The sequence below is a fragment of the Orcinus orca genome, chromosome 17 (assembly GCF_937001465.1).
Source record: "Orcinus orca chromosome 17, mOrcOrc1.1, whole genome shotgun sequence".
In the NCBI taxonomy this organism is placed as follows: Eukaryota; Metazoa; Chordata; class Mammalia; order Artiodactyla; family Delphinidae; genus Orcinus; species Orcinus orca.
In genome coordinates, this window is record NC_064575.1 from 81461518 (window position 1) to 81488868 (window position 27351).

General features: G+C 42.5%; 1 long non-coding RNA gene across 1 annotated transcript; it reads left to right on the forward strand.

Annotated features, from left to right (window-relative positions):
- Positions 1 to 7789: 7789 nt before the first annotated feature.
- LOC117199615 (uncharacterized) lies at positions 7790 to 12268 on the forward strand. Its single transcript, XR_004480880.2, has 3 exons — positions 7790 to 8799; positions 9184 to 9448; positions 12150 to 12268. It is a non-coding gene; the product is annotated as an uncharacterized LOC117199615 (long non-coding RNA).
- Positions 12269 to 27351: the final 15083 nt, after the last annotated feature.

A 27351-nucleotide genomic window follows, 5' to 3' on the forward strand; every position in this document is an offset into this window, starting at 1 on the left:
TAGTTAGAACCACTTACGTGTGATCAGAGGAGGCCCTGGCTGGAAACAAGGAGGAATTGCCTTTATATGTGGGCTGAAAAGAAGAAATTGAGGGGGTATTTTTCCTCCCCACCTGCCCTGATTTTGCTGGGGAAACCTTATTAGGTTGTTATAGTCTCAGCAGATAAATCTGAGAATTCATTTTTATTTATATGTGTTTTCTCGGCATTTCCTCTGATAGACTTGAGTTGTAAAGAGAGTTATAAATGCTGTTTCTGCGGGCTCTTTTTACTGCACTGTATCTGTGTTATTTCAGAGGGGCCCACTGAGACTTGATTGCAGAAGGTCTTGTTGTTGGATAGAGGTCTGCCCCATGTTAGCTGCAGTGCAGAGAGTTCTTGACTGGCGTTCTGGAGCAGCTCCAATCACCCAGAGCGGCCAGGGAAAGCAGCACACTGTGGACACAGCTCAGCTCAGTCACCTCTACGCACTCAGTATCTGTGGAGTTGTTCATTCATTCATGTATTTAATAGGAGTATGAATACAAATCTAAATAGAAACATATTGTATATGTCTGCCTATATACACATAATATACTTATATACACACACACATACACATACATGTCATATTATGATATGACCCAAACTGTTTCACCATCCAAACTATTTTAAACATGTGGGACACAATACAGAACAAAAACAAATAAAAACACTCTCTCCTCCTGGAGCTTACATTATTATAGAAGTTGGGTGTAGAAGTAATACACTATCATAAACTATTATATCAATTGATCGATACATAATATAATTTCAGATAGAGATGATTGCAGTAAGAAATAATGCAGAGTGGTGGCTTGAAGAGTGATGATGAGGAGAGAGAGGTGGAGGGGGCAGGAGGCTGTTTAAGTTGGAGCAGCCAGAGTAGGCTTCCCTGAGGACCTGAAATTTTCCCGGAAACCCGGGAACTGAGAGAGCAAGCTGTGCAAAAGAATGTTCTAAGCAGAAGGGAGAACCAGTAGAAAGGCTCTGGTGTGGGAACTGGCTTGATGTTTTTTAATCGCAACAAGATGGCCACCATGGCAACAGTGCAGTGACCACCAGGTGGGTCGTAGGAGGAGAGCAGGGGGAGACAGGCAGGGACAAGGTTATGTAGGATGTTGTAAGACCTTGTAACAAATTTTATGGGTTTTGAGTTTTATTCTAATGGTAAATGTTCTGAGCAGGAAAATGACATGAAAACATTTATGATTTTAAAGAATGCTCCGGAACTTGGCTGTAGGGGAGAAAAGTGCCGGCAAGGAACCAGTTCAGAAGCTATGATGTTGATGCAGGTGAGAGATGAGGGCAGTCTGGGGCCAGGTTAGCAGCAATGGGAGTGATGAGTACTTTTTTTTTTTTTGGATGAGGAAAATTAAGCTTAAGTTCTCGACCCAAGATCATAAGGTGGAAAGCTGGTGGAACAGGATGCAAAGCCAGGTCTGTCAGACTATTCTGTTTCCACTGCAGCGTCCCTGAAACCTAAGTTTTACTGCACAGGAATATGCTTATATGAGCAAAGACCAAGCATCCTGGTCAGTTTGAGCTGCTACAGCAAAGCATCACAGATCAGGTGTCTTATAAACAACAGAACTTTATTTTTCACAGGCTTGGGGCTGGAAATCTGAGATCAAGGTGCCATCACCATGAGGTTCTAGTGGGGTCTCTTTTCCAGTTTGCAGACCACCAACTTCTCCCTACATTCTCACGTGGTGGAAAGAGCAGAGAGAGAGCGCTCGGGGGTCCCTTTTTTAAGGGCACTGATTCCATTCATGAGGGTTCCACCCTTGTGACCTACTTACCTCCTAAAGACCCCACCTCTTAATACCAGCACATGGGGTGTTAGGATTTCAACCTATGAATTTTGGGGAGCAAACAAACCCATTCAGTCTGTATGCCAAGGATAATATTCTTTATATATATAATTTCATATCTCATTCTTCCTAAAGGCTTAACGATCACCTGTGGACTGATTGACCTGACAGTGACACAGGTCAGTGTGGATACTTTTGATTTTTTAAATTGCCTTGACAGAATTTTATTCATTTCCTCTCCTTTCCTCCATCTCTCTCCCTCCCTCTTTCCCTCTCTCTCATGAAGAAATAGTGCCATGTTTTGTCTGAAAAACCTCTTCCACTTTAGCTTTAACTCTGCGTCTCAGGAATGGAGCCCTCAGAGTTGGCAGGCAGATCCTTGCCCCTTTGGCCGATGTGGCTCCTCAATGTTGCGCACATTGGCGAAGCTGTAGCTTAACGGTTCCTCACAGTGCATGGTGCCAACAGCTCACAGATCAAGTGCTCCCTGAACAGTAGTGTTCCCTGACATGATGGATCATTATAGTTTCATTACAGTCTTTTGAGTCAATGACGTGGGAATAATGGGCTATCCTTTTCCGCCCCTTGGGAAGAGAGCTATTTTGGCTGCCAGTGGAACCACCTGCCATTTTATCCATGTCCGCCATTTTAGAGTTTCTCTCTCGGGCTCTAGTACCTGCACTGGGCTCTCGCACACAAGGAGCCACATTTTTTATGATTTTCAGTGATATAACAATTACCTTAGCATTTTCCAGTGCATTTATGGTGTGAGGAAAGAGCACCAAACTGATAAATCAGAATAGCTAGCAGTTGGTTGGGAGTCTGGTCATGCCATTTGCTCTGTGATTTTAGAAGAGTAACTATTTAATATTGTTATTAAAGTTATTCCTGCTCCCTCTAAATTCTGATTTAGAAAAATTCTACAAGCATTGATGTTGTTAATATTTTTATCTGTGTTCTGTCATTTAGCAAAAGAGGGATGTTGAAATCCCTGTATTTGACTGTAGATTTGTCTATATGTCCCTTTAGTTCTGTCAATTTTTGCCTTGTAAAACTTTTTGAAGCTCCATTATTGGTTTAATACAGAGTATGATCATTACACCGTCTTGATTAATGTAATCTTTAACCATTGTTAAATGCATTTGCTTAGTAATGTTCTTTCCTTTTGAAGTATACTTTGAAGACTATTAATAGAGTCACATTTTTTTCTGTCAAAGTTTTTACAATGTATTTTTTTCTATCCTTTTATCATCAGCCTGTTTGAAGTTTCTTGCTAATAACCGGTAACCAGGTCTTGCTTTGTATCCAATTTTACAACTTCTGCCTTTTAATTGGTTTGCTTATTCTCTCTCATGAGTTGGCCTGAGTCAAACTACTCTGAAGTTGAACTGAGTTTGGCTACTGTGTGGAGAATGAAGTTAGGATTGCAGGAGCATGAGAGTGGCATCAGGAAGGCCATGTGGAAGGCTTTTCTGTTCCCCAGAAAAAGAGCGAATGGTGGCTGAAACCAGGGTGTTAGCAGTGGAGAGGACAGTGGTCCAATTTTAGGCATGAACAAGTGTGGGCAGAAATGAGGGCACACTGTGAGTACAAAGCATCCCTAACCTGGGACAGAACAGATGCGCAAGTGAGAAGGATGGAAGGACTGAGGAATGATGACCTCAGGGTTTACCGGCTGGCTCTGCCTCTTCAGGACTGATCACATGGCAAACACATCACCCATTTCTCCCACAAGCCCAAACACAAAAGATGGCACATAGTAGGTGTACACAAAAAAAAGCCTACTGAATCACACAAATTCCGCCTGATCTGCCATATCTTTCAAGCCTACCTCAGTGGTCCCTGAGCTCTCTTTGACTAGCCCCATCTACCAGTAGCTTGCTGTAAATAAAAGATGTAAAATTATTTCAGGGGCAGCAGAGTGATTTTAATATCCTGTGATATTAATATCCTGTCAAAGACGCTGCCACCCAGTGAAACTCTATGGCTTGCTTTACTGAATTCTGTAAGAAGAAAAGCCACAGTGGCCTTGATGAATCCTCACCTGTAGTTCTGAGACGTGTAAATATTTCAAACCCCTTGTGCACACCATAATCCTGCCCAGTAAGTAGCAAATAGTTCTCAGTATTTTCTTTGTTCAAACTGCATTATACATTTCTGGACTTACAGATCATAACTCTGCTACCTATGCATGACAGGCAGGAAGATTAGCACAGAAAGGAACTGATAAAAATGTTTGCAGAGAGACATGTTCATTCTTAGCAAGACAGAGGGCGTTTGGGTCATGGTTATGAGTGTCCAAAGATGGGGGGTGGGGAGCAGGTGGAAACTAGATTGAGCGTACAGGGTCTGGAATTACTGAGCTGCTTTAAGTTACAATATATCCTCGGCTTTCCTCCGTTTACTGTCTCCTTACTAGGCAGGCTCTCTGTGAATGCCTCAAGCCACAGGGCTTTCCCTCCTCATTTTCTTTCCAAGTATTAGCAGATTACCCAAGGAAGGGCAGTTACTGGGCTCATGACAAAACTCCTTTAAAACCAGCCAAGCCACACTCTGCAGGAACTGCCACCTCTCTTACAATCAAAACCAGCGTCTTCAAAGCTATCCATGCGAAGCATCATTATTTGGGAGGTCTAGCTTCTGTCTGTCTCTGCTTCCACACTGGCCTCGGGGCAGGGTCATTGTTGCTTTTTTGAGCCTCTAGACCAGGAATGGACATTCAGTATAACCACTTATGTAGTGGAACAAGGCTGACACATTTAAGTGAGAGTTTACTAAAGGCTTGGTGTTAATCAAAAAATGAACACCGAAAGTCATGTACCACTCAATAATCTGGTTTTCGAGGTGTGGCTTGCTTTCTAGGGCTTACGGGCTATGTTTTTCTCACCATTCACAGACTCCCTCTCATGTGGTAGGTGTTATTTCTACACTGTCTCCCCAGAGCCTAAATACCTAAGGTTCTGGCAGTCTGGACCTAAAAGATGAGGGCACAAATCCAAAGAGACAGGCAGGATCTTTGTCTCCCATCTGCTGAAGGATTCTTTTCTGAAGCCAGGGTTATATCGTGCAGTTCTGTCCTCATTTGTGCAAACTATTCTCATTCTTCACCAAAATTAGGTTCTTTCAACGCAAGGTTATCCAGAAAAACACAGTGGAAACCCAAAATTTTCCCTAGAGCTACCACAGATGCTGCAAGGACCAGGATTGAGAGTGAGTCTGGACCCCCTAAGAGTGGTTCCCTTTAATGAAATCTGCCCACATATTCATAACTCCCCACAGTGACTAATATCTAATGAGTACCAGTGATGGAGTCCATGTCCTCCAGATGAAGACACACTGGTGTCTAATGATGCTGGATTTGTGAGTTGCTGAAAGAAGGGTACCACACACCTTAGGGAACCGTGGGACCTTCAGTAAGATGGTGTTAGGAGGCACTAGTTACAGGATTTGGACTTGTGTTAGGTGATTTGGGGAAAGTTCAAGGGATTTTCTCTGTTGTGTCTTGCTGTCAGGAGCTTGGAGTAATACAATGATTGGATGCCAATAATTTTTAATCTAGGCAGTAGGAGGAATGGAGTGGCTCACAGCGAAAAGCTAAGAGCTGTCACAACTACACAACTACTCCTTTTTTTTTTTTTAGTCCCCTCTTTTGGATGAGGGTAGATCAGATCAGGCTGTAGGCATTTATTCAGAGTATCCAGATCTTCATCGTTGCCATCTTCTGCTGATCATGAATGTTTTATTGGTAATTGGGCTGGAATTCATTCCTCCTGTTTCTTGGTTGCAGGATAAATCATTGAATCATCTGGTATAAAAATGGCTTTGCAGTTGCATTTAAGGGTCTGAACAAGAGGCACTGGCCAATCGTAACACAAGGGATTACCAGAAACAAAATGGCTATCTGTTCTTGTAGGAGATCCTAAAGCCAGGAGCTTAGATTACCAAACCCAGGCTACGAGAACACGTCTCAAATCCCAGCTAGGGTTGTTCTGGAAAGCCAGACGGCTTTTTCTTTTATCTTAGCCACAGACTGTTCTACTTGCCTGGCTATATTTATACAGGTGCAGCAAGACGTGTTTCTAGGTCAAACTCCTCCTTGGCTAGCTGAAAGAACAAGTGGCTGCATGATCCTTCACCACAACTTTTGCTTGTCAAGTCTTCAGGGAAGCTGCTGTGTCATGGATGACTTTTGCGTGGGTCAAAGATGACTTCTGAATCTTTTTCCCAGCTGTAGTATTATTCCTGTCATAGGAACTCAAGCTCCTTATCAATTAGAGCTCAAGGTGGATCCGTTTTGGTCCATGATGTGGTCATGAAGAGGACCAGTTAAGTTAGCTATATCAACATGAGTGATCTTATCCAAGAAATCTCTCTAGACTTTTCTGTAATTCCAGTCTGTGCTTGTAGAAACACTTTTCCTTTAAAAACGCACACCTGTCACTCGGCACAAGCCACAGGACTGGTTGATCTTGAAAAAGCTATAAACATGAGTTGGCACCCAACCGAAACCCTTCTGTTGCCTCTTTAGAGAGACAGGAAAGCATAAAACAATGCATTTCATTTTGAAAGAAAGGAAAGAGAATGGACTGTTTGAACACCTGCTCTGTGCTACCTGCGAAGATAATTTGAATCATTTATTTTAATTCTCTCAACAACTTTATGAGGCTCAAGTGCTAGATTTTCAGGAAAAAATAGGCAGAATGGACTCTGCTCCTTGTGTCTGCCCTGTAAATTATGCCTCTATCGTTTGGAAGCAGCACTCATAATAATTCCCTTTGGGAAATTCACCTTCTCCTTGTCCATGGGATTCTGATGGAGTTGATCTCACCCGTTACTGCTAAGGGTGGGCGCACAGTCCAGAACTGACCCATCAGAGTGGCTGGTTTGATGGGGCACATGAGACCCAATTTGGTCTAATCAGAGTGAATCTTGGAAATGTCTTTTCAAGCAAGTAAGACAGGACTTTTTCCTTGTGGAATTCTAGGCAATAGGGATAACGTACATGTGGAGATACCAGAGGTCACCATCTCAGAAGCCCTCTGGAGAAAAACAAAGGAGCACAAAGCAGTGATGGAGAAAGTGTGGCACTGAATCATCTGAATATGTGTGAACATGAAGACAGCTGTGCTTGAAGCCATTTTCCACCTGACTTCTCAGTCCTGCAAGCCAGTGAAACTTTTGTTTTCCCTTCAGCAATTTGGGTCAGGTCTTTTTCTCACTGAAAACCTGTAACCACGGAGTTGTTATAGGGAGTGGTGAGGAGGGTTGACATGGTGCAATTTCTTGCCTAAATTGAAGCTACTATTAGGACAACTAGAGTCTGACAAATTAGGTTGACTCAGAGGTCCATGCTCTGCCCATGCCTGGCGACACAGAGAGTGGAGTGGGTGCTCGGAAAATGCAGGTGAAAAGGAAGCGTCATGAAGAAGACATGAAGGATTGGTAAAGCTTTGATAAACTATGGTGAGTAGAATGTCCTTTGGCATTTTTTATTGTGCTACACTGTCCCTGGTGATCACAATCAAACTTGTCTCTCTCTGTGGCAGGAACACCATTCTAAGGATAAAGGCAAGCATCATCAGTAAACTGGGAGGCAAGCCACACTGCTCACGCGTTTTGCAATCCCTGGATTTTGAGATGGTCAGGCCTATTCAAGAGTCACTTTCTTTCTTTAAAAAATTATTTATTTATTTATGGCTGTGCTGGGTCTTCGTTCCTGGGCGAGGGCTTTCTCTAGTTGTGGCAAGCGGGGCCCACACTTCATCGCGGTGCACGGGCCTCTCACTATCGCGGCCTCTCGTTGCGGAGCACAGGCTCCAGACGCGCAGGCTCAGTAGTTGCGGCTCACGGGCCTAGTTGCTCCGCGGCATGTGGGATCTTCCCGGACCAGGGCTCGAACCCGTGTCTCCTGCACTGGCAGGCAGATTCTCAACCACTGCACCACCAGGGAAGCCCAAGAGTCACTTTTTTTAAGAAAAATTTGAATCATCTCAAGGGGAAATACAGTTATCACAGACTGACAAGCTCCCCACTAATTATGTTAATCTTACTCTATATCCCTAGTATTTAGCATGGTGCCTGATATATAGAAGATCCTCAATAAATATTTGTTTAGTGAATGTATAGGTAATTAATTCTACCTGGGGCATAACCTCAAAAGACCTCTTGCTCAGCTGTTTGCTATCAATTTCCTGAGTCCAGCAGCTCCTTTCACTGATAAATGGTCTCATTGTTCCTTCAACTGTAGATCAAAGAACATCTGTCCTACAGGAAAGCAAAGTCAGTCTCCTAACAGTCTGGGTTTCCATTATGCTCCCAAGAGCAAGTTTGGATCACTCCCCAAAATGCTATGGATAACAATATGCTCTCCCTTCATGATGCGAACGGGGAGGGCAGCAGACAAAATATAAATAACGACCTGAAAGCCAGGTAATTTAGAATTACTTCAAAGCTGATGAGCCATTATTCCTCCCTATCATCAATGCCTCTAAAACAGGCTCTCCTATCACCTTGTCCAACCTCCATCATAAAATTAATTACCTCTGGATAGACCCCATTTAATTGTTCATAAAATTGATCTTACTTCTCAGATTTTATGGCAACTAGTATGTCATCAACAAAAGTGCCTAGAATAAATGGGCTGCTCATTATCTACCTTGAAATAAAATAAAATAAACCCATGATGGATGCAGGCGCATTTGACACCTGTGTCTCTTGTACTGTAATGGATAATTGCACAGCACCCCAGAGATCTCTGCTGGAAGGCTTCTTCACTTTCAAAAAATAGTAAAAAGGCATGTTCTTTCAATTAGAAAATTCAACGCATTTCATTTTTAAAAAGTGCTCTCGTTAATGCATTTGTTTGTCTCTCTGTTTATTCAGTTATTCAATCCAGAAGGAGTGTGGTTACAGAAGGAACGTGCAACTTGGAATGAGAAGAACCTGGATTCCAATCTTACTTCCTCCGTGTAATAACCATTTACCTCAGAAAAATTACCTTTTCTCAACTATAGGTTTATCCTCGGCAGATTAAGCATCATGATATTTATTTCATAGGCTGTTGTTAGGTTTAAGGGAGATGATGAATACAGAACACCTAATAAAGCCCCTGGTCCAAAGAAGACATTTAATCAATGTTAGATGCTATTACATGACTATCATTGCTATTAATAAACCAACCAGGAAGCAAACATGCATTCAGTGAGGCAGCATGATAGAAAGAGGATGGATTTCGGTAGATCAGTGCTTAGATTCTGTGATTTATAATCTATATATCCTTAAGTGAGTTACTAATCTCTCTTATCATCCACATCCTAAAATGTTAAGTGGGAATTTTAACATTTAACTTGCAGGATCAGAAGAGATGGTGGATGAGAGTGAGTCCAGAGCAGTGCTTGTTGTAGAGACCCTGCATGTACAGTAGCCCTGGCTTCGGCCTCATACTTCTCCTCCTGTGTCCATTCTGAGTGGCGTTGCTGAGGCTCCTAATATGTACCTGGAGTATACTTAACTTGCTGAAGGTCTGGGCAGAAGGGCAGGACTCTGACCCGCGGCAAAGATCCGCGATGCCTGCAGCTGAACGGAGCTCGTGAATCTGATGTTTCCTCTCCATTCTTGGTAAGAACTGGTCCAGGAGGCTGGCCTGGTCAAGCGTCCACCCCTAGGTTGCTGGCCCAGGGAACATTTTCTTCCCTTTTGTCTGAAGCCTCACACCCTGTTTCTCAGCTCCTCAAACTACATGTTTCAGTTAATGGAAGTTATTTCTGTTCTAAGATCACCTTCTCTCTCTTAGCTCAAACTCTTACCCATGTGGTTCCATCTGTCTGGAACACAACGCTCTGCTTCCATTTCTATGGCCTTTCACGTAGATGTTCCTGTTCACCCCGTAGTTTAGAGTATGTGCTGTTTCCTCTAAACTTGGATCTTCTCCTAACCCCCAGGTCTAGGTTAGATGCCCTTCTTTATCTGCTTGTTATTCCCTTCCCATAATGCTTGCTGTGCTGCCTGTTCGTCTAGCTTTAATTGATAAACAAACTGTGTGAACGTACATGTCTCTCCTATTCATCCCTCTATGTTCAGTGTGGGCTTCCAGTAAAGACGTGTGGAAATGTTGGATAAACTATAGGCCAATATGGGAAGTTCTTAGGTCAGAGACCAGGTGATGAATCTTTGAAGGGTACCTCACTCAGCTCAGCCCAAACCAGATAATCCAAAAGCCTTGGTCAAGTGAGTCAAGGGAAATATCCCAGCTAAAGAGCCAGAGGTCAGAGAAGCTAAAGAGAGGTAGAGCAGGAAAAGCAATGGAAGCACCCGGGAGAAAAGACTTAGGCGGGATGTGGACCTCTGCTACTCATATTACAGAGTCTCCTGTTGGTTGTGGTGAGGGGCAGATAGGGCAAGTCTTAGAGGTTTTACATCAAGGGCTTGAACAAGGGGCTGAGAAGGAAAAAGAAATAGCTTCCTGTTGGCATTTTCCACATATTTCCACAGGAAGTAAATACACAGTATATTTTATCAAGGACATTCATTACAGAGAAAAGATGGTTTTGTGACTGAGTTTGGAATTTTCATTATGAGTTAAGCCATGTTAACTATAATATTGCCAGACATCTTAGAATCTTTACAATGCTAACATGAATTTCTAAGCTTAGACCATTTTCCAAACTACACAACCATATCATCTTTTTTTTTAAAGGATAATTTCATTGAGCTTGTATCCCACGAGGCATTGGTTTAGAAAACACAGCTTTTTACCATTCTTCGCGGTTTGTATTATTTTTACGGCTTCTATCATTTCAGGTGTTTATTTATACTTGCCTTGTTTTTAGAAAAGATCTAAAGCAATCAGTACACTAATGATCATTACAGTTTTGCTTTGTTGGGGGCTTTTTACACTAATGGTTTTGTTTGACCTGGAATTTAAATCCTCCTTCATGAATTCTACTGACTGAATCAGAGGTTATTACTTCCCTCTGGCAAAGAGAAGTAGAGAGAGCTACCTTCAGAAGGTGGAGAGACGAATGAGCATTTGCGGAATCTAGTCTGGGAGCTTTTGATCTAGGATGCCACAGACCCATGGAGACTCGGGGCAGGGCCAGGAAGGAGAATGGACATGACGTGGGAGATTTTGAGTCGCAGTGACTCAAAAACTTGCTTAACCTTCTGGGGTCTCAATTGTATTGAGTGCCTGGCTTCAGATAATAATATCTATATCAAAAGGTTGTTGAGAAGATTAAACGGAGTGAAGTTTATGGACCCCCTAGCACAGAGCAGCTCTGTGAGTGCTGGGTGTGATGATGATTTGTTAGTGGCACAGAGTCTCATCTCTAAGGTTTCCTTCCATCAGAGTTTTGTGGCTCCTTTCTATTTGCGTCCATCTCTTATTCTTCCCTGAATATTCTCTTTCTCCATTTGCTAGTATAAGGTTTCCTACCTTTTCTCCGAGATGTCCCCAAAACCCTGAGGAAAAGTATAAATTGTGTCTGTACCTGTTCTGCTAAGGTAGTGTTCCTAATTCTTCAGCTAAGACAAGCTAAGTGTGGGGACAGGGATTTAACAAAGCTGCCCCCCCAGGGAACACCTGTACAATGTGCTGATGGATAGAGACAGCTTTGTCTGATTCCTGGCGTGGCGGGAAGAGGGAGGAAGGGGAAGGGACTAGCAGTTTTCTGCATAGAAATAAAAGTACAATAAAATAAAATAGTACATTCTTCCTATGAGCTGCACACACCCAACTGGTCTCAAGCCAGTCACAGAAAGACAAATAGTGCATAATTCTACTTAAATGAGATATCTAAAATGGTCAGACTCAGAGAAGCAGAGAATAGAATGGTGGTTGCCACGGGCTAGGAGGAGGGAGAAATGGGGAATTGCTTTTCAGTGGATATAAAGTTTCGTTACACGAGATAAATTCCAGACATCTGCTGTACGGCGCAGTACCTATGGTTAATGATAGGGTATTGTGCACTTCAAACTGTGTTAACCGGGTGGATCTCTTGTTAACGTATTCTTACCAAAGGGGGCAAAACACACAAAAGAGTGCAAGGACATTTTTGGAGGTAATGGATATGTTTAGTACCTTAGCTGTGGTGAGAGTATGCATATACCCAAACTCATCGAAATATATACATTAAATGTGTACAATTTTTGTATATTTCAACAAAGCTTAAAAAACCCCACAGATATGCTCACATTTGTTCTAATAAAAAAATAATATTCCCTCTTCTATATTTCTTGCTAGTGAGGTTGTCTTCCCACTATTTGAGTAAAAATGTTGATCCAGGAAATTCTGACTTTGCATATCTCCCACACTCTGCAGAGTTTTCTGCATTAACCCCCACGTGGAAACACGGACCCACCCACTGGAGGACTGTGAAGAGAAAATGTGAAGAGGTGTTAGCAGAGCATCTGGTATATAGTAGGTGCAAAAGAAATGGCAAGTGCTGCTGTTACAAAATGTGTTATAATATAGGATATTATTTTGTATCACATCGGGAGTAGGAAGGTATAGAAGCTATCTGTGCATGGAAAAGAGAAAGAAACAGGGCAATGGTCCCGTGGTACCCAGTCTGTGTAACTCAATGTACCTAGGGCTTTACTTCTATTACCAGAAAGTTGAATTTGTAGGACTTGTGGAGTCTAATGAAAACTGCTTCATTGTTTTGCATCTAACTATCTCTCTTTAACCTATTTAGTATTGGCGATCTTTCCTCTGCCCTTGGATGGAAACTCAGTTTCCCGACTTTGTTGGGTATACCTAAAATCCAGTGTCTCAAAATAGCAATTGAAAATGTCTAGTCCCAGCGGATTATAACTTGGAAAGTTGAAAGGGGTCTAGTGCTCACTCATATTCAGCGCTCTCCTTCCTGGGCACATAGCTTGAAGACAGCATTTTCCAGCTTCCGGTGCAATTATACTTGCTACCATGTTGATGAATTCTGGCCGTTGGGAGATGGAGAAAAGCCACTTATGCCATGTATACCGTTCCGGGTCACTTTATAAAAAGCCCATGTACAACACTCCAGCTCTCTCTTGCTGTGCTTCAGAAGCCCTGGAAGTCATTTGTTGAGGTAGTAACGATGAGATGGAATCTCAGTCAGTGAGGTTCCCTATGTGAATATGTGAAAGCGCACCTCCGCCCCCCAAACCTAGGCATACGCACACCCGCTGTTATAACTGAGACGTGCGGATGAGAAGAAATAAAAAAAATTGTGGTGTGAATTAATTGGAATTGTAGGTTTATTTGTTACCTCCTTATAGCCTCTCCTATCCTGACCAATTTTCTGAACTTGATTTAGTTTTTTGTTTTTTTTTTGCGGTACGCAGGCCTCTCACTGCTGTGGCCTCTCCCGTTGCGGAGCACAGGCTCCGGACGCGCAGGCTCAGCGGCCATGGCTCACGGGCCCAGCCGCTCCGCGGCATGTGGGATCTTTTCGGACCGGGGCACGAACCCGCGTCCCCTGCATCGGCAGGCGGACTCTCAACCATTGCGCCACCAGGGTAAGCCCAGAACTTGATTTAGTTTTAAATCTTCTGCTCTCTACATGCTGCCAATGGGTTTATGCTGCTCATTTAAAACAAAAGAGGTTGGTATAATCCTCGTACTCTCTTTTCTACCTGGAATTTCTCCTCCTCCAGACTCGTGAAGTAATTTTCTGACCCCACCAAGCAGAGGGTAGGGAGGACAGGGGAATGAGCAAGTTCTTACCTAGTGTTGTCCTAAGATTTTCTTATTTGGCAGATGACGAGAGTTGCCCTTTCCTTTGTGAATGGCATGGTGAGTTCTTCGGAATCTCCCCTGCTGAGACCCCGCCCCTGCAATTCCTATGACGTGACTTCCTTCCCAAATCTCCTCTGGGCTTCTGTCTTAGCAGAAAACTCCACATCTCATTACTGCTGAGTCTTATCAGGCTGGAAGGTGGCCCTTTGGGGCAGGAGTCCTTTGGAAATTACTCCAAGCTTCCATCCCTGCCTCATTTGGCCCCAAAGCCCCGCGCCTGTTTGATTGACTCTCAGAAGGAGTGCAATTACTTCCAAGATGTTACTCTCCATCCTTGAAGCCCAAGGTTACTATAACTTTCTCGGGTATAGATCAGCACCCATCCCTGGTTACATATCAAATCTGACTGTGCTCATAAAGCCCTCTTATCAGGCTCCTCCCCCTTCACATTCTCACTGGCCCTAAGGCCTTTCCCCAAAGCCCCCGTTGCAGAGTCCTCCTGGATCACTCCTCCACCTACTTTTTTATATCCACATTTCATGATAGTCATATAACCAATTATTTTTTCCATGGTGTTCTGTCTCCAATTCACTTTGGAATGTAACATCTGTTGAATTCATGCCTCATGAAGCATGAAGAGCACCACTTTAACATTCCTTTACACATACGTTGTCTCATTTAAACTCGATACGTGCCTTGTGAGTTATATTGACCCTTACTTCGTAAGTGAGAAACAGAACTTTCACGCGGGTTAATCAGGTCACATATGTAATTAGCCAGAGCGTAGGTGCCATGAGGGAAAGGAATCTGTCTTGTTCACTTTTGCATCACTGAATATAGAACAGTACCTGGCACATGGTAAATGCTTAAGAATTTGTCCCATATGAATACATGATATCAGGGATTTACAGATCTGTTGCTATTTACTCTATACCAGGTTACTCAATCTTGGCACTGCTGATATATGGGGAGAGTTAATTTTTGTTGCGGGGCAGGGGGAGGGCTGTCCGGTGTATTGTAGGGTACTCAGCAGTATCCCTGGCCTCTACCCATGAGATGTCAGTAGTGGCCCTCGCCCTACTTGTGACCACCAAAAGAGCCTTCAGACATTGACAAATGTCACCTGGGAAGTAGTCACAGGGTTGAGAACTGAGACTACACTGGTGTTTTTCCCACGTATGTCTGAGGTCCACGGTGGGTAGGAGGGTATTCTTGGACTTAACTGTATTTTTCAGGTTCCTTGCGATTAGGCATATCCCTGGGACCAGTAAGGAAATTTCTTCAAGGCCTCGTACCTGGGGACTCCTTATGCACGATTCCTCGTTCTCTTTTACCCACAGGTTGGCTTATACTGAGATGAACACCAGGTGATTTTGTAAGTTGTATGTTGAAGGCCACTGAGATACAAGTTGGAAGAAATTGGATCCTGAATCAGTGCATAGGAGCCAGTTGCACAAGAGAGTTTCCTGGAGAATATCCATCTTTGGAATGTTTCACAGGAAGAGATGAACTTTTATTCTAAGCCAATGAGATCTGAGGATTCGTCACTTATAGCAGCTGGCATCACCATAACTAATACACTCTTCACAAAGATTTACGTAAGTAAAAATATGAGTAGATAAAAAGAAGAAATATTTATTTAATTATATCTCAGGTGATCCTTGGAGGTGGTAAAACTTGAAAGTGATACCAGTAACGGATCAGTTAGACTCGATAGAGACACGGATGTGACCATTGAAAGTGATACCAGTAACGGATCAGTTAGACTTGATAGAGACAAGGATGTGACCAAGACCATCTCACCTACCAGGGGTTCTTTTCTACTGAAAACTGTCCAGGTTGACTTCAGAAAATAAGGGAAAATATAATAAAACTCTTTTCTTTGACAGGACCTTAGGGATATAGTTTTGCCATAAAATAATTAAAATCCGTGTCATGCAAGGTAGCTGTATTCCATTTTATATTGCGACATAACAAAGTACCACGAATTAGCAACTTGACATGTCTTCATTACCTCACAATTTCTGTAGGTCAGAAGTCTTGGTATAACTTAACTATAGCCTCGGCTCAGGGTCTCCCAAGGCTGAAATCCAGGTGTCAGCCAGGCTGTGTCCTCACCTGGAGGCGCAACTAGAGTAGAATCTACTTCCAAACTCCATCAGGATGTTGGCAGCCTCATTTCCTTGTGTCTGTAGAATTCACGTCAGCTTGTGTCTTCAGAGCCAACAGTAGAAAGACACTAACATCTAGACCCCTGTATAAAGGACCCACGTGATTAGGTCCTTCTCACCCAGGATAAAATCCCTTTTGATTAACTTAAAGTCAATTGATTAGAGACTTCAATAGTTACATCTGCAAAATTCCTTCACTTTGCCAAATAGCATAAATCCCAGTCCAATGTGGGTTAGCAAGAGAACTCTGCATTGTTAAAGGTATTTGGGAACCAAACTCTTTCCGTTTTTGGCTCCAGTTACATCCAACTTCTTCAAAATTTCTACATTAAGCCAACAGATGGAAACAGAATTGAAAATTATCTATGGACAATTTATATTTTAATGGACCTAAAAGTATAAGTAAATTACTTCAATTCATATTCCACTGGCTAATTGCTGGGAGGGTGAAAAATGTAGTCTAGTTTTGGGCCCAAGGAGAAGAGAAAACGTGGAATGGTTTTCAGTTTACCCTTCTGGTCACTGCCCAGAAATCTGTTTCATTCTTCTGTCACACAGAAAAGCTCTCATACCCTCCGCAGTAGAGCCAAGCCAGGTTTCTTCTGTCCCACTGCGTTCAGCTCAAAGTCGGGTAGATGCTTAGCGCCCCAGTGGTTCCCCATGGATATGTCTCCTCATGGTTCAGTAATTTACAAATAAAAAGGAAGCTGTCTGTTTCCCCATCCTCCTCCTATGCAAAGACATTCTCAGTCAGAAAATGGTAGAATGGGAGGCTACAGCAGCCACTGGTCTGTATCTTTGAAGTCCTGCAGGGCAGGCTTTAAGAAGGTCCTCTAACTTGAAAATTGGTGATGTTTCTTAGTTAAATCCTCCTCTGATGTTTGGGAGAATACTCATTGCCCCTCGTTCTCCATGGATTTTTTGCTCTATTCTCTGGGAGTTCTATTCTTGTTCATTATCCTCCAGGGTGCATTATTATAGGTCTGCAAAGTTTCTGTAACCCTGTGAAGCCCACTTCTGCAGGTGCAAGTATGGTATGGAGTCTCAAAGGCCCTTTTAGGTCTCAAAGAGTCAGAGAACCTTTGGTAGTGTTTTGACAATGTGATTTACCCCCAAACTTAGGAAGCTTCTGATCTGTTTCTCTCCAGTCAGTTACACGTGGCCAGTCATCACAACCTAGACACAATTCTGAAGCTTGATACACTTTGCTGCTTCCTTTTTTCTGTCTCCTATCCTTCACTTAATGGGTTGACAGTATGAGGCACCTTGTGTAAAGCTTCTCAGAAGGTCTTGTGATGACTGGGCCCCTGACACCCACAGGAGTGGCCAATATTCTTAAATTGGATTTTCCTCCTTCCCTGCATGGCTTTCCTAGTCTTCCATTCTTTTTCAGATAAGACACATGGACATACAACATTGTCTTGGGCTCTGTTTTCAAGACAGCTAGGCTGAGACACTACTGCTTTCTGCAGAATGGCTGAGTCTCTATGTGTCTTTGTCAATCCAAGCTTTTCCAACCTTGTTTCCTACTGTTGAGAGCCTAGAAATACTCATTTTGCCAACTTTTTGATGTCTCAAATTTCTGAACTGTCTCTTATCTCTTTCTTTTTCCTCTTACATAAAAGCCAACCATTGACCAAGCTCTTCACTTTTTTTTAATCCTTTCCTAATGTCAGCCACTCACACTGACCCCTTCTAGCTACTTTCTCTAGGGCTTATGGGCTAAGCCATCCCATGGTCTGCCCCGAGTTAGAGCAAGTAGTATTTTTCCTTGAAAGCTTCATTGAGATAATTGTAGATTCACATATAATTGTAATAAAAATCAATACTACATAGATATCCCTTGACTACTTTTCCCAGTTTCTCTCTGTAGCAAAATTTTGCCAAACTATATTAAATATCATAGGGCAATGACTTTAATACAGTCCTCTGATCTCATCCCAATTTTCCCAGTTCTACTTTACACATGTATGTGTATGTTAAGATCTATACAGTTTTATCATCTTTGTAGGTTCCTGTATCCACCACGACAGTCAAGATATTGAATAGTTCTAACTACTGCTTCATGTTGGATCTCTCATGTTGCATTTTATAACTATCCCCATCTCCTACCATGGCCACCCCACTTGGCTCTGGAATGAAGTCCTGACCACTAAAAAGCTGTCCCTTTCTAAAATCTGGTCATTTAAAAATGTTATATAAATGGAATAATACAAAATGTAACCTTTTGGAATTGACTCTTTTCACTCAGCATAATTCCCTGGAGAGTTAACCAAGTTGTTTATTCCTTTTTATTGATGAGCAGTATTCCATGAAACTTAGGTAACACATGTTGCCAACCGTTCACCTGCGGAAGCACAGCCAGGCTGATTCCAGCTTTTCGCCGCTGCAAATGAGGCTACCATGAATTCTCATGTATGGGTTTTCACGTGAACATAAATTTTTCTTACTCTGGGATAAATGCCCAGGTATGAAATTGCCTGGTCACATGGTAATTTTATATTTAGTTTTACAAGAAGCCAATAACCATTTTAATGAGTGCCTATACTATTTTACATTTCCAGCAGCAATGTGTGAGTGATTCATTTTCTTTGCATTTTCTTTGGTATTTTTTGTTTTTAACTTCATCCATTCTGATAGGTATGTAGTGATAGCAGATTGTGGTTTTAATTTGCATTTCTCTGATGGTTAATAATGTTGAATACCTTTTTCATGTACTATTTGTTATGTGTATATCCTCAGTGAAATGTCTCATTTTTTTTTTTTTTAACTGTTGAGTTTAGAGAGTTCATTATATATTCTAAATACTGATTTTTGGACAGATATGAGGTTTGAAAATATTTTCTCCCAGTCTATAAATTGTCTTTTCTTCCTCTTCATATGGACTGTCAAAATACAAACTTCTTAAAATTTTTATGAGGTCCAGTTTATCAATTTTCCCTTTATTGCAACATATAATTTAATGTCAAGTTGAAGAACTCTCAGATTAGCCCTAGATCCCGAAGACTTTCTCCTCTGTTGCTATTGTTGTTGTGGAAAGTTTTATATTTTTGTATTTTATATTTGTCTATGATCAATTGTGAGTTAATTTTTATATAGTGTGTTGAGAGTAGCTTAGGATAATTCTTTCTTTCCTTGCCTGTGGGTGCCCAGATGCTCCAGTACTGTGTGTTTAAAAAGCTATCCTTCCTCCATTGAATTACCTTTCTACCCTTGTCAAAAATCAGTTGAGCACATTTACATGAGTCTCTCAGTAGGAGCTCTATTTTGTTCCATTGACATGTGTTCCATTGATCTGTGTGTCAATCACACAGTCTTGATCGACAAGTCATTTCTACTTTACTGTTTGAGTTCATCCAGTGAGACTTTCCTGTTATGCATTTTTTAGTTTCTTAACTTCCATTTGGTTCTTTATATAAAACTTTTATTCTTTTGCTGTAATTTCTGTTTTTTCTTTTGTTTCAGGAGAATCTGTAATTGAATTTTGAAGCATTTTTTACAACTACTGCCTTAACATCCTTCTCTTACAACGATATAATTCCCACGTCTGATTCGCCCTCGTACACCATCACTTGATTGTCTTCTCTAATTGAAGTTGTGATTTTCTTGGTTCTTGGTATCCTAGGTGATTTTCAATTGCGCCCTGGACAGCGTCTGTATGTTAGAATGCTTTGGGTCCTAGTAAAATCTCTTCTTTTAGCAAGTCACCAAGTTTAGGTTTAGAATGCAGGCTTTGGCTGACTTTGTGGAGTATGGTTCTAGTGGCAGTTTAATCCTCAGAATGTGCACAGCGTGGTTTTCATCTGCTTGGTTTGGTGCTGCTGGGCCGTCCCCGTCCTGGCTAGTGCTGCGGAGGGTGCAGAGGGCATTTCCCCAAGTCTGCTGTCGGATGCCTTCCACTGGTGAGGGGCGTGGTTTGGGCCCACCTACTGGACCCCAGTCCCACCCCCTCTGCTCCCCAGGTGTCTCTGAGTGGGAAGGGGGAATCTCAGTCAAGCCTATGAGGAAAGAGAGGCTTCCTGGACACAGCCACTGGTTCTCCTGTCTTTTCTTGCTTTTTCCCTGGCCCCTCAGAACCTTTCAGCAGAAAGAGGGAGTCTCAGGCCCAGTGGGGGAAGAGTTCTTTGTTTATCCTCTGGTTATTCATGGTGTCTGAGTGAGTAACCTGATGTATCCAGAGAGACTCCTGTTTGATCCGGGGCCAGAATGCGTCTGCCTGCATGTTATTCTATTGGTGGGTCAGGGATTGGTGAACGCCAGGCCTGGGTGACCTTCTGTTGGGCGAGAGAAGACAAGATGCTCTGCCCCTGAGCTGTTCTTCCAGTCTTGGAGCCCCAGCCTGCTGGCCTTCTTACACCTCTCAGAGTTCTCCTTGGTTGTCTCCTGCACCCGTTCTAGGGTTTATGGTGATGCTGAGTGAGGAGGGACAAGGAAAAACATATCTATGCCACTCTGTTCAGACTAGAAGACCGAGCAACACTTATTCCAAGATATCTCACCATCAGACCTTCGTTTCCCTATTTTATCATTAATTCCTCCCACATATGCACCTTATAGAATTACTGAACTTAACTGACTTTCTTGCCTTTGTTTCAATTGTTCCCTCAACCTGGAATGCCCTGTCGTCTCCACTTCTTTACAAATGCTCGTGGGATTTTACGGAGTGTTTTCAATGATTGGGGAAGTCAGGGCTGACGCATTAAGGGTAGTGGATGCTAAGGTAAGGTTTTTGGACTGTAGGCTACAGGTAAAAAGAATTCCCTTGCTGGCCTCAATCCTCTGAGAACCCTTATTAGTGGTTATTGAGGCTGTACTCTTCTGGGTTACTTGATTTGTAAAGAGGGAAGCACACCTCACTGCTTTGTGGTAGAAGTCAGTTGACATTCAGTTATTAGACTAATTCAAACTGTGTTTTCCAATGAATGTCTCAAGGGAGGGCTTCCGAGTCACTTTGGCTACTTAAGGTAGTCATCAGAGTAAATTAAGGGCTCAGCTCTCAGGCAGTGGATGCCTCTAAAATAACACCTGTTGGCCTCTCTTGATGAACAGAATACTCCTGTTTGCAGTCTGGTTTTGCTGCATAACCATAGAGACAGTGGTTCTTTTGTAAGAAAATAACAAGCCATCCAAAAAAACCTGCAATGCATTTAGGTACCGATTATATTTGAAACTAGATGCTAGGAAGTGTATGAGAATGCTCACCAAAAAAAGCTCCTGTGTGCAGCAAGTGTAAAATGTTTATTCATTCACTCACTTATCCAATCACCTCTGCGCTTATTGTTTCAATATACAGTTATATGCCAGTGGTTTGGCTAAGTAGTGGTATCATAATAAACAAGACATGACATCCCTTGGGAAGCTAACCACCAAATCAGAAGACAGGCTTCTAAAGAGATTCTTACAAAACCACGTGATCGAGATACACCAAAAATACATCTACGCGTGGAACAACTCCTACCGAGCACCTACTGAACGCTGGCAGAAGACCTCAGACCTCCCAAAAGGCAAGGAACCCCCCACGTACCTGGTTAGGGCAAAAGAAAAAACTAAACAGAGACAAAAGGATAGGGACGGGTCCTGCACCAGCGGGAGAGAGCTGTGAAGGAGGAAAAGTGTCCACACACTAGGAGCCCCTTCGCGGGCGGAGACTGCGGGTGGCGGAGTGGGGGAGCTTGCGAGCCGCGGAGGAGAGCACAGCAACAGGGGTGCGGAGGGCAAAGCGGCAAGATTCCCGCACAGAGGCTCAGGGCCGACCGGCAGTCACCAGCCGAGACGCTTGTCTGCTCCCCCGCCGGGGCGGGCGGGGCTGGGAGCTGAGGCTCGGGCTTTGGTCGGAGCGCCGGGAGAGGACTGGGGTTGGCGGCGTGAACACAGCCTGCAGGGGGTTAGTGCACCGCGGCTAGCCGGGAGGGAGTCCGGAGAAAAGTCTGGAGCTGCCGAATAGGCAAGAGACTTTTTCTTACCTCTTTGTTTCCTGGTGCACGAGGAGAGGGGATTAGGAACGCTGCTTGAGAGAGCTCCGGAGACGGGCGCGAGCCGCGGCTGAAAGTGCGGAGCCCAGAGACAGACATGAGACGCTAGGGCCGCTGCTGCCGCCACCAAGAAGCCTGTGTGCGAGCACAGGTCACTATCCACACTCCCTTCCAGGGAGCCTGTGCAGCCCGCCACTGCCGGGGTCCCGGGATCCAGGGACAACTCCCCCGGGAGAACGCACGGCGTGCCTCAGGCTAGCAACGTCACGTCGGCCTCTGCCGCTGCAGGCCTGCCCCACACTCCGTGACCCTCCCTACCCCCCGGCCTGAGTGAGCCAGAGCCTCTGAATCAGCGGCTCCTTTAACCCCGTCCTGTCTGAGCAAAGAACAGACGCCCTCCGGTGACCTACACGCAGAGGTGGGGCCAAATCCAAAGCTGAGCCCCCTGGGAGCTGTGAGAACAAAGAGAAGGGGAAATCTCTCCCAGCGGCCTCAGGAGCAGCGGATTAAAGCTCCACAATCAACTTGATGTACCCTGCATCTGTGGAATACCTGAATAGACAACGAATCATCCCAAATTAAGGAGCCCTGTGGATGAAAGGCTCTTGGTGCTGCAGCCAGGAGTCAGTGCTGTGCCTCTGAGGTGGGAGAGCCAACTTCAGGACACTGGTCCACAAGAGGCCTCCCAGCTGCACATAATATCAAACAGCGAAAATCTCCCAGAGATCTCCATCTCAACGCCAGCACCCAGATTCACTCAACAACCAGCAAGCTACAGTGCTGGACATCCTATGCCAAACAACTAGCAAGACAGGAACACAACCCCACCCATTGGCAGAGAGGCTGCCCAAAATCATAATCAGTCTACAGACACCCCAAAACACACCACCAGACGTGGACCTGCCCACCAGAAAGACAAGATGCAGCCTCATCCACCAGAACACAGGAACTAGTCCCCTCCACCAGGAAGCCTACACAACCCACTGAACCAACCTTAGCCACTGAGGACAGACACAAAAAACAACAGGAACTACGAACCTTCAGCCGGCAAAAAGGAGACCCCAAACACAGTAAGATAAGCAAAATGAAAAGACAGAAAAACACACAGCAGATGAAGGAGCAAGATAAAAACCCACCAGACCTAACAAATGAAGAGGAAATAGGCAGGCTACCTGAAAAAGAATTCAGAATAATGATAGTAAAGATGATCCAAAATCTTGGAAATAGAATAGACAAAACTCAAGAATCAGTTAACAAGGACCTAGAAGAACTAAAGATGAAACAAACAACGATGAACAACACAATAAATGAAATGAAAAATACTCTAGATGGGATCAATAGCAGAATAACTGAGGCAGAAGAACGGATAAGTGACCTGGAAGATAAAATAGGGGATAACTACTGCAGAGCAGAATAAAGAAAAAAGAATGGAAATAACTGAGGACAGTCTCAGAAACCTCTGGGACAACATTAAACGCACCAACATTAGAATTATAGGGGTTCCAGAAGAAGAAGAGAAAAAGAAAGGGACTGAGAAAATATTTGAAGAGATTATAGTTGAAAACTTCCCTAATATGGGAAAGGAAATAGTTAATCAAGTCCAGGAAGCACAGAGAGTCCCATACAGGATAAATCCAAGGAGAAATACGCCAAGACACATATTAATCAAACTGTCAAAAATTAAATACAAAGAAAACATATTAAAAGCAGCAAGGGAAAAACAACAAATAACACACAAGGGAATCCCCATAAGGTTAACAGCTGATCTTTCAGCAGAAACTCTGCAAGCCAGAAGGGAGTGGCAGGACATATTGAAAGTGTTGAAAGAGAAAAACCTGCAACCAAGATTACTCTACCCAGCAAGGATCTCATTCAGATTTGATGGAGAAATTAAAACCTTTACAGACAAGCAAAAGCTGAGAGAGTTCAGCACCACCAAACCAGCTCTACAACAACTGCTAAAGGAACTTCTCTAGGCAAGAAACACAAGAGAAGGAAAAGACCTACAATAACGAACCAAAAACAATTAAGAAAATGGGAATGGGAACACACATATCGATAATTACCTTAAATGTAAATGGACTAAATGCTCCCACCAAAAGACACAGATTGGCTGAATGGATACAAAAACAAGACGCATATATTTGCTGTCTACAAGGGACCCACTTCAGACCTAGAGACACATACAGACTGAAAGTAAGGGGATGGAAAAAGGTGTTTCATGCAAATGGAAACCAAAAGAAAGCTGGAGTAGCAATTCTCATATCAGACAAAATAGACTTTGAAACAAAGACTATTAGAAGAGACAAAGAAGGACACTACATAATGATCAAGGGATCGATCCAAGAAGAAGATATAACAATTGTAAATATTTATGCACCCAACATAGGAGCACCTCAATACATAAGGCAAATACTGACAGCCATAAAAGGGGAAATCGACAGTAACACATTCATAGTAGGGGACTTTAACACCCCACTTTCACCAATGGACAGATCATCCAAAATGAAAATAAATAAGGAAACACAAGCTTTAAATGATACATTAAACAAGATGGAGTTAATTGATATTTATAGGACATTCCATCCAAAAACAACAGAATACACATTTTTCTCAAGTGCTCATGGAACATTCTCCAGGACAGATCATATCTTGGGTCACAAATCAAGCCTTGGTAAATTTAAGAAAATTGAAATTGTATCAAGTATCTTTTCCGACCACAATGCCATGAGACTCGATATCAATCACAGGAAAAGATCTGTAAAAAATAAAGACACATGGAGGCTAAACAATACACTACTTAATAACGAAGTGATCACTGAAGAAATCAAAGAGGAAATCAAAAAATACCTAGAAACAAATGACAATGGAGACACGACGACTCAAAATCTATGGGATGCAGCAAAAGCAGTTCTAAGAGGGAAGTTTATAGCAATACAATCCTACCTTAAGAAGCAGGAAACATCTCGAATAAACAACCTAACCTTGCACCTAAAGCAATTAGAGAAAGAAGAACAAAAAAACCCCAAAATTAGCAGAAGGAGAGAAATCATAAAAATCAGACCAGAAATAAATGAAAAAGAAATGAAGGAAACGATAGCAAAGATCAATAAAACTAAAAGCTGGTTCTTTGAAAGGATAAACAAAATTGATAAACCATTAGCCAGACTCATCAAGAAAAAAAGGGAGAAGACTCAAATCAATAGAATTAGAAATGAAAAAGAAGTAAGAACTGACACTGCAGAAATACAAAAGATCATGAGAGATTACTACAAGCAACTCTATGCCAATAAAATGGACAACCTGGAAGAAATGGACAAATTCTTAGAAAGGCACAACCTGCCAAGACTGAATCAGGAAGAAATAGAAAATATGAACAGACCAATCACAAGCACTGAAATTGAAACTGTGATTAAAAATCTTCCAACAAGCAAAAGCCCAGGACCAGATGGCTTCACAGGCAAATTCTATCAAACATTTAGAGAAGAGCTACCACCTATCCTTCTCAGACTCTTCCAAAATATAGCAGAGGGAGGAACACCCCCCAACTCATTCTACAAGGCCACCATCACCCTGATACCAAAACCAGACAAGGATGTCCGAAAGAAAGAAAACTACAGGCCAATATCACTGATGAACATAGATGCAAAAATCCTCAACAAAATACTAGCAAACAGAATCCAACAGCACATTAAACGGATCATACACCATGATCAAGTGGGGTTTATTCCAGGAATGCAAGGATTCTTCAATATACGCAAATCAATCAACGTGATACACCATATTAACAAATTGAAGGAGAAAAGCCATATGATCATCTCAATAGAGGCAGAGAAAGCTTTTGACAAAATTCAACACCCATTTATGATAAAAACCCTGCAGAAAGTAGGCATAGAGGGAACTTTCCTCAACATAATAAGGGCCATATATGACAAACCCACAGCCAACATCATCCTCAATGGTGAAAAACTGAAAGCATTTCCACTAAGATCAGGAACAAGACAAGGTTGCCCACTCTCACCACTCTTATTCAACATAGTTTTGGAAGTTTTAGCCACAGCAATCAGAGAAGAAAAGGAAATAAAAGGAATACAAATCGGAAAAGAACAAGGAAAGCTGTCACTGTTTGCAGATGACATGATCCTATACATAGAGAATCCTAAAGATGCTACCAGAAAACTACTAGAGCTAATTGGTAAAGTAGCAGGATACAAAATTAATGCACAGAAATCTCTGGCATTCCTATACACTAAGGATGAAAAACCTGAAAGTGAAATCAAGAAAACACTCCCATTTACCACTGCAACAAAAAGAATAAAATATCTAGGAATAAACCTACCTAAGGAGACAAAAGACCTGTATGCAGAAAATTATAAGACACTGATGAAAGAAATTAAAGATGATACAAACAGATGGAGAGATATACCATGTTCTTGGATTGGAAGAATCAACATTGTGAAAATGACTCTACTACCCAAAGCAATCTACAGATTCAATGCAATCCCTATCAAACTACCACTGGCATTTTTCACAGCACTAGAACAAAAAATTTCACAATTTGTATGGAAACACAAAAGACCCCGAATAGCCAAAGCAATCTTGAGAATGAAAAACGGAGCTGGAGGAATCAGGCTCCCTGACTTCAGACTATACTACAAAGCTACAGTAATCAAGACAGTATGGTTCTGGCACAAAAACAGAAATATAGATCAATGGAACAGGATAGAAAGCCCAGAGATAAACCCACGCACATATGGTCACCTTATCTTTGACAAAGGAGGCAGGAATGTACAGTGGAGAAAGACAGCCTCTTCAATAAGTGGTGCTGGGAAAACTGGACAGGTACATGTGAAAGTATGAGATTAGATCACTCCCTAACACCATACACAAAAATAAGCTCAAAATGGATTAAAGACCTAAATGGAAGGCCAGAAACTATCAAACTCTTAGAGGAAAACATAGGCAGGACACTCTATGACATAAATCACAGCAAGGTCCTTTTTGACCTACCTCCTAGAGAAATGGAAATAAAAACAAAAGTAAACAAATGGGACCTAATGAAACTTAAAAGCTTTTGTGCAGCAAAGGAAACCATAAACAAGACCAAAAGACAACCCTCAGAATGGGAGAAAATATTTGCAAATGAAGCAACTGACAAAGGATTAATCTCCAAAATTTATAAGCAGCTCATGCAGCTTAATAACAAAAAAACAAACAACCCAATCCAAAAATGGGCAGAAGACCTAAATAGACATTTCTCCAAAGAAGATATACAGAGTGCCAACAAACACATGAAAGAATGCTCAACATCACTAATCATTAGAGAAATGCAAATCAAAACTACAATGAGATATCATCTCACACCAGTCAGAATGGCCATCATCAAAAAATCTAGAAACAATAAATGCTGGAGAGGGTGTGGAGAAAAGGGAACCCTCTTACACTGTTGGTGGGAATGTAAATTGGTACAGCCACTGTGGAGAACAGTATGGAGGTTCCTTAAAAAACTACAAATAGAACTACCGTATGACCCAGCAATCCCACTACTGGGCATATACCCTGAGAAAACCATAATTCAAAAAGAGTCATGTACCAAAATGTTCATTGCAGCTCTATTTACAATAGCCCAGAGATGGAAACAACCTAAGTGCCCATCAT